The sequence below is a fragment of the Gavialis gangeticus genome, unplaced genomic scaffold, assembly GCF_001723915.1.
Source record: "Gavialis gangeticus isolate Ggan-Ray unplaced genomic scaffold, GavGan_comp1, whole genome shotgun sequence".
NCBI lineage: Eukaryota > Metazoa > Chordata > Crocodylia > Gavialidae > Gavialis > Gavialis gangeticus.
In genome coordinates this window covers 18,063,838-18,076,319 of record NW_017728992.1, presented here as the reverse complement: position 1 = coordinate 18,076,319, position 12,482 = coordinate 18,063,838, and the positions used below count along the sequence as shown (strand labels likewise).

Below are 12,482 nucleotides of genomic sequence, written 5' to 3'. Positions count from 1 at the left end.
CCTCTCCTTGCTTTCATGCTTTCCGTGCTGCCTGCTGCTTTTCCTGTCATTTTCTGCTGCCTGTCTCTCTGTTTTCAGGCTCTCCCCCCGCAGCTTCCTAGCTCCTATTAGCTGTCCTGCAGTTCTCTCCAGCTTCCAGCACGTACTGCCACTCTCTGCAACTTCTCTAGCTGCCCCAGAGCCATCCTCTGGCTCCCCACACCCAGAGCCCCACTTTAACACCCACACTTTCCTTTAGTCCTATTTTTCCCTCTCCCTACCTACCTTTTCAGCTCCCCCGTAGCTGTGCTGGCATTGCTTCCCTGTTCTGCAGGCTTTGGGCGTTATCTTTTAATTAAGATCAATTAACCTTAAGTTACCCCCAAGCCTCAGTTCTTCAGCCCAGGTCCCTGTAGTCTACCAATTCTAATCCCGGTTCTGGCAACTTTCACTCCCTACACTTCTACTTTCTTACCTTAACCTTTCCCCAGGTATCCCAAGTACACCAAGCACATACATACATACACATCACAATACCCAACTTAGGAACTCATCTGTGGGTATGTGTAGGTGGGTGGTATGTGTGTAAATTAGTGAATACACTTATATATACATATATAGATATCATTGTGTGCGTGTGGTATATGAATTAGTAATCCACATATGTGTATTGAATGTGCAGGTGTTGGTAACTGGTAACTGATTCTGTCTAAATTTGGTGTGTGTAGTGTGCATGAACATAAACTAATTATTTTGAACGTGCATGTATCTGAGTCGCTAGTGTGAGAGAGAGAGAGAGAGAGTGTATGTGTGTGTCTGTGTGTATATATATTATACGTGGCATTGTGTGCATGATATATGAATTAGTGATCTGTGTCTAACTTTTGGGGTATATAGTGTATGTGCCTGAGCTGGTAGTGTGTATGCCTAATAGGGGTGTATGCACCTAGTGAGTGTGTGCTTAATTGATTTTTATGTGTGCATGTGCAGTTGTACACCACACCTTCCTGTCTAACAGCACAATATTGAGATCCTGAGCATTGGCCTGACCCCTCAGGGCAACGTGTACATACTGGCTACATCCTAGACAGCTTGTCGTTTTTCCAGAGACTAACATTTGAAGGTAAATATAAAATTAGTAGTATTAAATATTGCCTAGCCTCACATCTTTACTCTAAAAATACAAATCTTAATTAGAAAACTGCTCTCAAATCTTAATTAGAAAATCTCATTTCAGATTAATACATTTGAGTGCAGCAAGAGATGTAGATTGACGGAACAAACAACTAAAATGAGTCTGGCAACATTTCATAATTCAGTGGCTTGGTTGGAATTTAGTAACTAATGGATGGTAGGCAAAACCAGTGTTTTCCTTTTTCTGTTGGCAAGATTGTTAATCTATGGTAGGGTTTTTTACATTTTTTGATGCATAATCAAATGTAGCTGTAACCAAGAATCTTTGAGATGTCCTGTAGTAGTATTCATTTTTATTTTCTATCAAAAGAACCTTTTTGTTTTGTAATGATGTAGTAGTAGTAGTAGGCTTTTATTCAATTAATTAATTACAGTTAATTTAAGAGCTGTGTATACTTGCTTTAGCATCTCTAATTGATATGTTTCCCCCATGAAACTGTGCTTGCATTTGCTATGAGGCATATGAAAAATCATCTCCAGATAAACCACTCTTTCAAGTTGCTTAACAAGCTTTCATGTCACTTCCTTATTTGTGTGACAGAAAAGACCACAGTTCTTCAGGTATTGTGATTTCTAACTTCCTGTCTTCCAAGTTTTATGGGGCTGGGTAAGGATTTTGAATTACATTTCAATCTTGAGTTAAGTTCTGGTTATTCACTGTTGTCTTAGACAGAACTATAAAGAACAACCCCCAACATGTCCTTCATGGCTCTTCAGAAATATTACATTTGAAAACTGGGACTTTAAAAGCAGATTTTTCAGGCATTTCACTTTGCTGTTAATACCATTTCCTGATGCCTACATATTTCTCTCTGTCAGTTTAAGACTTTTTGGCATTCATGTCTGTTGCCCATACTTCTAAGAGATTAATGTTCACCTGAAAATATCTTGGAATCTTGGAAGGATTTGGCCTGAATAATTGTACAACTCATTTAGAAACATAGACTTTTGAGGATATAGTTGAAATTGAATTAAAAAAAATAAATGCTGCCTTTTTTTTATTTTAACCCTTATCAGGAATGGCTTACTGGAAAGTCACAATATAAGAACAGGAAATTCACCTTTCACTTTAACATGTTTTGGTTGTTACCACAGCACAGCAATGGCCAAAGCTGCTCTTTTCTTTAGAGCTTGCTTGTATTGTTACAGCAAAATATGAAAGTCCAGGAAGCAGAATGTAAAAGTCCAGGAGGGATAGTAACAGGGAGGAAGAAATGCTCAAGGAGTAGTCAAATACGTAGAGAGAGAACCAATGGGAGAAAAAGGTTTTTAAGGAAGAGGGTATGAGCAACCCAGCATTGAAAGCCAGAAAGATGGAAATGTGGGCTTTATCTAGGCTTTATTGGGAAGAAATCTTTGGAACTATTTTCAGTGAGAACTGCTTCAAGAGAGTACTGTGGTCAGAAGCTAGATGGGAGGCAATCCAAGTGGGAATTAGATAAGGGAAAATAACACAAAGGTTTCGGTACAGACATTAAAAAAGCCTGAGTCTATGCAGCTTACAGAAAATCACATCAGTTTTGATGGGTATAAACAGAACACACATTTACCGTTTGCTGTGGGGGAAAGGGAGGGGGTGACAAATCTTAGACAGGGTTCACTATTTTCAAACCAGTCTGTGCATACCAAGCGTCTGCTTTGTTATGGGGGTAGACAGGTTTTGTGTGCTGAATTTTTGTTCTGTTATGGGTATAGACTGGTTTCTGATCACTTATGTCAGTAAAAATGTAATGGATGTACCTGGCCACAGTGTTCAGTGTTAATTCAAAGAGCTTGAAGTGAACAGGAAGAGTGCTGAAAGGGCAAATGGAGAGACAGGAAAGTAGTTTATTGAGGATAAGGGTCACTGGAGGTTTCTTTTATGCTACTAGGTGTCAAGCCATTCAGCTTGCCAATATCAACCTTATCTTACCCAGTTTCTGTCTTGTATATTTTCTCTTGTGTTTCCCTATTTATCCCATTGTTTAACATCTCAACTATGTTAGCTTCTCCTGTTGCTGATGCTGACTTTTCTCAGTTCAGCTCACATCTGTTATTTTTACCTTTTAATCAATAAGGCTAAACTCTTTCTTCAGATCCTCACATGGTATTACTGGAAAAGTCAGTATGAACATAGATTCTATGTGACAAGGAGAGGGAGAACATCGGTAAACAGCCTTCATTATCTTGGAGTAATACCTTCTTTCAGTCAGTCAGGACATGATGGGCTAAATTCTTCTCCTGTTTATACCAGGGTATTTTTGAAGTGGCTTCTTCAAATAGTGGCTGTTCATAAGCCCTTCCTGAGAGATGCATGTAGGGCAGCCCTGAAACTTCAAGGTGAATGTGTGATGGGAGGGAGGCTTGCTTTTAACCTATCCCAATGGAGATCCCTGTCCATAGGCTGAATCTTGTTGGCTGCATGCTGGGTAATGGCACTGTTGTGCTTAACATCCTGCAGACAGACATAACAAAGGAACCAATCCCTTCCCCCAAATCACTTACATCTTGTATTCTAATAGGTGGGGCATAGAGGGAATATGACAGACAGGGACACACAAAACAGTACTGAGATAGCAAGTGTCAGCCACAGCACACAAGATGATTAACCACTATGAAATGCATTTATCTGAGACTTGAGGCAAATCACAGAAGTTTAGGGCAGGAAGGGACCTTGTGAGTTCATCAGGTCCAGCCCCCTGTTGTGGGCAGGAAAGACTGCTGGGGCCAAATAACCCTAGCAAGGTGTGCATCCAGTCTCCTCTTGAAGATCTCCAGGATAGGCACTTGTACACCACCTCTGGCAGTCTATTCCAGTCTGGTCACGCGAACCTTGAAGAAGTTTTTCCTTGTATCCATTCTGAAACCTCCTTCCAGGAGTTTATGACCATTGCTCTTGGTTTTACCCTGGGGCATTCTGGTGAATAGTTGTTCACCTAGCCCCTGATGCTCACCCCTGATATATTTGTAAAGCTGCCACCCGAATCCTCCTGAAGTCTTCTCTTTTTCTAGGCTGAACAGCCTCATATCTGTCAGCCTTTCCTCATATGGCTTGCTAAAGATAAGATGAGGAGTGTTCATTTTTGAGTGTTCAGTTTGAGACACTGTGGTGGTGACTTTCAGATGGGCTGGATACCTAGGCAGCGTTTGTTAACTCCAGGGTCATGATCCAAAAGTGGGTTGCAATAATATATGAAGGGTCATGAACAAACCTTTAAAAATGGATTCTCCTTTAAAGGAGAAAAATGTGGGAAATGGTGGCTTTCCTCTTGCAGGCTAGCAGAGCTCCCAGACACACTCCACCACCCCCTGCTACACACATTAGAGGCAGGGGGTAGCAGCTCAGGAGTGAGGGGCACTGGGTGGAGACTGGCTATCAATGTTTACAAATGGGTCCTGGTCCAGAAAAGGTTGAGAACCAAACCTAGAGCTCCTAGTCTGACAATCTTGGGTGAAGGTATCCAAAGCCAGAGGCCACTTTGGAAAATGCCAGTTTACTAAACTCTTGTTTAGCCACTCCTTCCTTCCTCCCTTCTGCCCTCCCTTCTTTCACATAAAGATAGGAAGGAAAACATTTATTTTCTAAATTCATGGTTTTTGTATTGATGAAGTGTTTTTGATTAGGTGGAGTTTATGGAAGGGATAGCCAAAAATTATATGAATATTTTATCAATAGAAAATGATTGAAGTTACAGCTGACATGGCAGAAAGTTTTTGGATGGATGAAATGGGAACAGAAGTTGTATCTTGGATATTACTGCAGGCCACCTCAACATAATGAGATGCAAAGCAAGGATGCTTTCACAGGTAAGGGGGCTCTTAAAAAGTCAGTGTATTTGGATTTCAACTATACCCCGAAGCTCTGGGAAAACAAAGAAAAGAATAACTTCCAGAGAGATGATCCGAGACTTCAGTCTGATATTGACATATACTGATGGGCTAAAAAGAGCTTGAGGCATTTCTAGACTTAATGGAATTGATTGATTTTATGAAGGCTCTAATTTGTATACAATTCTTTAGAGCCATCCATGATTGTGCAGGGGAGAAGCAAATAAAGCTAGTTGTTGTTTACAGAAGCTTTATTTCATCATAAGGTAGTCTGATGACCCACATACAATTTTTCTTAGTGTTTGTGCTTACAGCAATAAATCTAAATGCTCTTTTCTCTTAGTATTGTATTTTTGTCTCTGGGATATTTAGGTTTTTGGAGACTGTGTACAGCAGAACTGCATATTTAACATTTTGCTGAACTTTCTCCTTTCCCAGAAAGTAAGAAACTGATTGTTGACTATTGCCTTCATGAAGAAGCTGTCTTTAATTCAAAGTATTGAACAAAGTATAGTTTTATTGCAACAAACATAGAAACGCTTCCAAATTGAGGATACCAGAAACACACTTACAGAATCTCTACAGAGTGTTCAAATGGTCCTATAATACATTCTCTGGTGGATGATGCTAAATATGTCTGTGCATCACAATGCACTGTTGGGACTCTAAAGGGCACATCTACACGGGATGTTTACTGTGTGGTAATTTAATTAACTGCACAGTAGACATCTCAGTCTCTACGGGTGTGCTTCTGTTAGGCTGAAGTAAACTAATTTACTCCAAAGCAGGATAGTACTTGTAAATACTCTAGAGCAGTGCATGTGTAGACATGGCCCTGGCTGGCTGAGGCACGAGTGTACTTCAGTGTGGGGGCTTCCTGCTGGCTAGCCCTGTACTGAAGCACCCTTGTACCCCAGCCAGCCCCTCTGCATGCAGCACATTGAGCCAGTGGGAGCAGCCTTGGCCTGTCAGGTTGACCCCTCACACAGGGACTCCCTGACAGCTGGGGCTGCTCTGACCTGGCTCAGCATGCTGCAGTCTTGGGTGCACATTCGGATAGCAATAAACTCTGGGGCTTATTGCTCCTGGGCACACATTCAATAAATTCCAGAGTCTGTTGCTTTGCATTAATTGCACATGTCGACATGCCCAAAATAGGATAGATAAAATAGTACAGATATCTCAGCTGGGGTTAATGAGGTCTGCTGAGAAGCAGGGCATATTAGCCTATTGTAACACTAAACTATGATCACATTGTTTCCAGTGTCTGAGTCCAAATCAGTTATCTCCCAAGAAATGACTATCCATCAGGCTACAATTATTCACTGAGAATTAGTTTGGGTGTCTTTATATTGCACTAACCTGTTGTTTGGTCTTATAACTCTTTAGTTCTAAGCTTTGAACTGTATCATTTTTCTTAAGGGGGTGCTAACATTGTAGCAGGAATTTCCTCTTTTACTTTCTTGCATACCTTGGCCTCCTACCTTGACAAAACCTGAAGTAACCACTGAAAATATGAAGTAACTTACAATAATTTGGATTCCATGTAAATATGTAAGAAAGTTACTGTGCTTATTTAGGGTTTTGGGGGACAGGGGAGTGAACTGAGAAAGAGACAAAATTCAGCTTTTATCAAGAGAAATAAAAAATGTTAATATTTTTATTATAAAAATATTGTTTTGTTTTGTTTGTTTGTAAACAAATTATCCAAGACAAAGCATGTCATGCTTAAATCATGCTTTACTTAGATTGTAATATGCATTACTATGAGTTAAAAAGTTTTCTGAGCAGTTGTATGATAGTGCTTACAACAATCCAAGTAAAACATGTGATAAATTTCCAGAACCATTGAAGAGCCCGATGCACTACAGGGGCTGGGACCAACAACAAGCAGTTTGCTGGTGCTAATCCCAGCAGCACACAGGAGCCTACTCCAGTATGGCCAACCCCACCATGTCAAAAATCCAGAGATGCTTAAATAAAGAGATTTGTTCGGTACATCATGAGAGAGTCTTTTCCAACTGCCCCACTGGGGTGTGCAAAATGGGCCATATTCAATTCGGATTCGGCCTGAATCGGGGACAGTGATTCGATTCATTGATTTGGATTACTGTTCCCAATTTGATTCAGCTGAATCTGAAGACTTGATGCTACTTCAGAGAATCAGCGATTGAGACCTAGACACAGCTTTAAATGTTTTTTCTACATACCTCAAGGTACCAGGTGCAACCCATGAATGCTTGGCGATTGGCCACAGGGGGACCCTGGACTGAGAGACTTGGTCTCAGGGGGACCCTAAAAAGGTTGGAGACCACTGTCATAGCTGTTTGTCAGTTCCAGTGGCCTTGTTGCACTGGAGTTCCCCAATTGTATTACCTCTGTGGAGCAGCTGGACATTAGCTCAGCATGAGTTAGGTAATACGATCTGGAGATATTTCTTACTGCCTTGGCATTTAGCACAATTTACTGATTGAATGCACAGATGCTCCTGTTTTATGGGCAGTTAACACATCCTAAGTGTAACCTATGACAACCCCCTTAAAGTTTGTCAATATAGGGAAAATCTTAATAGTTCTGGTGTTGCGTCTCTGTAATCTTACAAATTTATCAATACTCCTTGCGGTGTGGCCACCAAAAATCAGGCATGGTATTTGAGTAGCAGTCACACTAAAGTTAATGTAACACCAGCGTCTCTAATAGTCCCTGTTTATATATCTAAGGATAGCATTAGCTCTTTTGGCCATAGTGTAGCACTGGGAGCTCATGCTCAGCTGTTTGTCCACCACAATCCCAGGTTAATTTTCAGTCCTAGAAGTTTTTCCTCAATTTTTTTGTTCATAGAAAGGAAACACCTTTTATATAGATGTGTCACATACACACATATAATATGATTTCATGTTTGGCTCTGAAATTCTTATCGTTTGTTTGATAACTGAGCATAAGCAATGCAAACCACAATGTCTGTTCTCTTCATTATTTTTGACTTCTCCCAATCTTTCTTGTCATCAGGAATCTCCTATTAGTAATGATTATTTTTTCTCCTGGTCATTGATAAAAATATTAAATAGAACTGGCCCAAGAATGAATTCTTGCAGGGACCCCATTAGAAATAGTGACACCCAGGCTTAGCCAGAGCTTCGGTTCTTTTAGTATGCGCTTTGTTGGTTTTTGTATTCTAGTTTCTTAATTCAGATGTCATACAATACTAAGCCAAATGCCTTACAAAATCAGTTATCCCACCACTGTTACCTTTATCTGTCATGGTAAGTTTCCCTTCTGTGTTCTCTTCCTGGCTTCAAAAAATCTGCTTTCCAGCACACTGATGAATGGGTAATAACTTTGGGTTTTTATATCAACAGAGCATTTGCAGTGGTTCTCTTTCTACTTCGTCTGCTAAGTACCTTCAGTACAGTTCTCCTTCATTTAGTTTATACAGTAAAATTAAAATCTATTATTCATAATGCATTTCAAATGTTCCATTGACTTGTGCATAATAACTCTTAATTTCTTATTGATCTAGTATTATATGCCACCCACATGCTGTGTAGAGAATTCTTTTTATTACATCTGCAGGTAGAGATATTGATCCCAACATGCAGAAGTATCTTTGGTTGCCCAGAAGGGCTCTATATTTGTAGGTCGGCTGTCTCGGTGGCACCATCCATATATGGGTTACATTATGTTCTCCGTATGCTACCTGCATCTTTTGCTATTTAAACATCTTTTTAAATTGGTCTCAAGCTGCATATTTTTCACTTGTTGCTTGATCCCATACATGTTTAAATGTGAATATTCATGTAAATAAGCCCGCTTGAAAGATTTTTTCAGAGGAAGGACCTCTAATAGGAACAAAACTTAATGCTTACATAGCATTTTTTCTGAAGTGGATCTCAGAGCAGTTCACAAAGAAAGACTATCTTCATTTTCTTCATTTATGGAAGTAAAAATTACAGTTCAGTAAATATGATCATAAATGATTACATTAAATGATGGTAGCACTGCTGTATTGTATATTCTAGGTATAAAAATCTGAATTATTTCAGATGTTTCCTCTTGTATTTTTACTTCTGATCTTATATACTTCCAGACTACCTCAACCTTTCACCTGTGCTCTGTATAGTTTCTTACTGTTATTTGTAATGTAAAAATTGTATTCTCTACCATTAAGCAGTGCCACAAAGGCACCAAAAATATTGCTGTTGCTGCTAAATAACATCATTAAACAGTTTGGTAAATTTATATAAATATATGTTCTCAAGAACCTCAGAATAGGTAATATGTAAAACTGAGAAAATAGTGGTATGTATAAATGATGAGCACATAATTTCTTCTCGTGATCTTTTACTAGTAAGGGCCAGGATAAATGAGTAATTTTTTTTCTCCTACCCTGACATGCTCAGACAGAAGGCAGGGTAGATTTGTACCTTTTATAGATTAATTGGTTAATCTATACTAAAGTTAATCACACCCTACTCTGAGCCACAAACAGGTTGATCAGTGTTAACGCTAGCTTGAGTTTTGAACAAGTTGCACTTCAGGTTAGCGAGGGCCTGGCAGAGTGAAAGGTAAGAAACCTCCCTTCCTCCCTCCCATTCCATGCTTCCCCACTGGCCCTAGATATTCCCCAAACCCTGCTTCCTTCTCCTCACGTTTTCCCCAGCCCCTGGAGTATTACTTGCTTGTGGTTGCCTGTCCTGTCTGTCCCGGTGGAGCAGGCAGGGAAGGGTTGATCTGCCTGCCCCACCACCACTGCTTCTGGGCTGGTGGGGCAGGTGGCAGGGAGGCTGTGAGTTTTGATCTGGGGTGCTGTAGAAAGCTGGGAGGGAGGGAGAAGTGGACCTAATCTGGGCCAGGAAGAGTGAGGAGGGAGGTGGGGTTTAACATGAACTGGGTAACACAGATCAGAGATAATCCTGCCCTAGAGTGGTGTAACTTTGAGCTGCATAATGAGTGCTTAAAACTAGTTTCAGGTGTTCATGTGCAAACAGTGGTTAAGAGCTCCAGGAGCCGCCTAAAATTACTGTGTAACAAGGCCTTAAATCAGAGATGCAGAATCTTACTTCATCAGATGCTAAGAAGGGTTTGAGTTCTTGTTCTGTAAAACAGTGCAGGTCGTAGGAACCTGAGCTGTCAAATGAGAATATCTAAGTAGTGATAAATTCAGCTCCATAAAACATCGACACAAGATACAACAGTAGATTGTAAATACTGCAGTGGCTCTTAACAGAGGTTTCCTTAAAACCTCAGCAATTCAACTCTCAAAGATATGTAATGCAACTTACAGCAAGGAGAAACCATGGTAACAGGATCACTTTAGAGTGCAAGCATTGAGTTTAATGTTGTTGTGTACTGACTGAGGAGTTGGTTCTCATGTATAGGCCACAGCTCATTTAGAGGTTTAAAGATCATAAAGCAACTCATTTTAGTGCCATATAAAAATCTGAGCCATTTAAATTCTCATCATAATGTTATTTCTATGGGTAATCAATCTCTAGATTTTACAGTTAACTATTGTATAATTCTGAAAGACAATCTGCTAGTCTAAGCTAGTATCTACATTCATACTTAAGAAAAATAGTCACATTCAGGTAAAAAGATAAGTGGAGACTTTTTTGCTTCAGAGTTGTGCCCTAGCTGAAATTGTGAGACTCTTAAGGCTTCCAGTGCAAATGATTCTTGCCCAAAAAATCAACAAATGGGTCGTAATTTCATTTTTTGCAAAATATTCATAACTTTAGGCAGTTGTATGATGGCCATATCTTGATTTTCTTTAAATATCAGCTTTCTAAACTGAAGAGATTTATAGGACAATTTTAAGACAATTATTATAAGGAAGGAATATACTACATATACTAAATTTAAAAAGACATTCAAAATGATGAATGAAACATTGAGTTCTATATACTCCTTTACTCAGCATTATATTTGTATTTTTTTATTCATTAAACGTATATGCCTCCTTACCCAGAAACCAGTTTTGTCTACTCTTTTAATTTCTGAGAAATTTTATATTTTTAAATCATATGCATCTCTTAGTGACCACAGCAACTGAACTCTGAAGTTCTGGAAGTGTTTTGCTTGTTACTGAATATCCACATCTCTGAAGGAATACAGAGAACCTTTTAACTTCTCATGCCAGTGAATGTGCTATCAGTATTTTTCATTCAAGTGTTCTTTCACTCCAACATAAATAATTGCAAATTGCAAAGTCTACAAGGTCTAGAGATATGTATTTTATATGGCCTCTATCACCATTTTAGTAATGTATTTCAAATACTGGAAAGGAAAATACAACAATAATAATTGTTCTTTGTTATTAGCCTGTAGAGCCAGGGGTGGGCAAAATCCAGCCCACTGGGCATTTTCATCTGGCTGATGATGCCCACCAACTAATTGTACCCCGCCCAGCCCTTTCGCCCACAAGGGTGGGAGCAAAGGACCCACATATACACCCCACAACATACCCTATTGTGCCTTACTCCCACCCTCATGGGTGGAAGGGCCCGGCCCAGCCAGCACACAGCTTCTGGGCGGGGCTGCTGCTGCCACTGCTGCAGACACGAGGGGACCTACTCGGCTTCCCTGGCATCCTGCTTGCTCTGGGCAACAGGTAGGGAAGTAGTAGGGGTAGGGACCAGGGGAAAGCTGCAGCTGGGGGGAAGCATGGAGCGTGGGGCGGGTGGCAGCATGGATCCTGTTCCCAGGGAGGAATTGGGAGTGTGGAGCTTGGGTGAGCAGGATGTGGGTATGAGAGGATGGGTGGTGGGAACCTTTCCATATTTCCCCTATAGTGTGCAGCTCCCACAGGCAGCAGCAGCAGCAGGTAGGGGTGCTCACACCCAGTGCAGACCCTGCCACCCAGCACCGCGCGGCTGTGGCTAGCACTGTACGTTGAGGCAAGGAGTGCAGTCTGGCCAGCCTGCCTTTATGACTTGGGCTCCTTGCTGCGTAGCTTCTGAATTCACATGACACTGAGGGAAGCCCCGTGCTGGAACTGGATGTCTTCCCTGCCGCACAGATCTTGGGACTCCACAGGGAAGCAGGGGCTGGGGCTCCTGGCGAAGTCCTGGGACCCATGTGATATGGGGCATGGAAGGCAGCCGGCTCCAGCGTGGGGCTTTCCCCAAGGTGCGTGAGTGCCGGAGCTGCATGTGAGCGGTGGGGAGCCCCAGTGATAGAGGCAGGCCAGCCAGGCTGCACTTCTCACTGCAGTGTGCAGCGCTGGCCAGAGTCATGCACTGCCAGGTGGCACTGCCTGTGCCAGGCATGAGTGTTCTAAGCGCCCCTGCCTGCTGATGCTGCTACTGCCGTCTGTGGGGGCTGCATGCCATAGGGGTGTATGCGGGGGTCTTCCCACCCCCCAAACTCTCTCATTCCCCCTCACCCTCCCTTACACCCTACAAATGCGACACATTCACACCCTGCCTGACCCCCACCATATACAACCTCCCCAACATAGCCTAATGCCACACACACACACACACACACACACACACACACAC

General features: G+C 41.4%; 1 long non-coding RNA gene across 1 annotated transcript in view; it reads right to left on the bottom strand.

Annotated features, from left to right (window-relative positions):
• Positions 1-161: 161 nt before the first annotated feature.
• Positions 162-12,482, bottom strand: part of LOC109299252 — a 14,697-nt gene continuing 2,376 nt past the window's right edge. Inside the window, exons 2-3 of the long non-coding RNA XR_002097803.1 lie at positions 983-986; positions 162-192 (exon numbers count right to left, since the gene is read on the bottom strand). This is a non-coding gene — a long non-coding RNA (uncharacterized LOC109299252). The remainder of the gene's footprint in view (positions 193-982; positions 987-12,482) is intronic.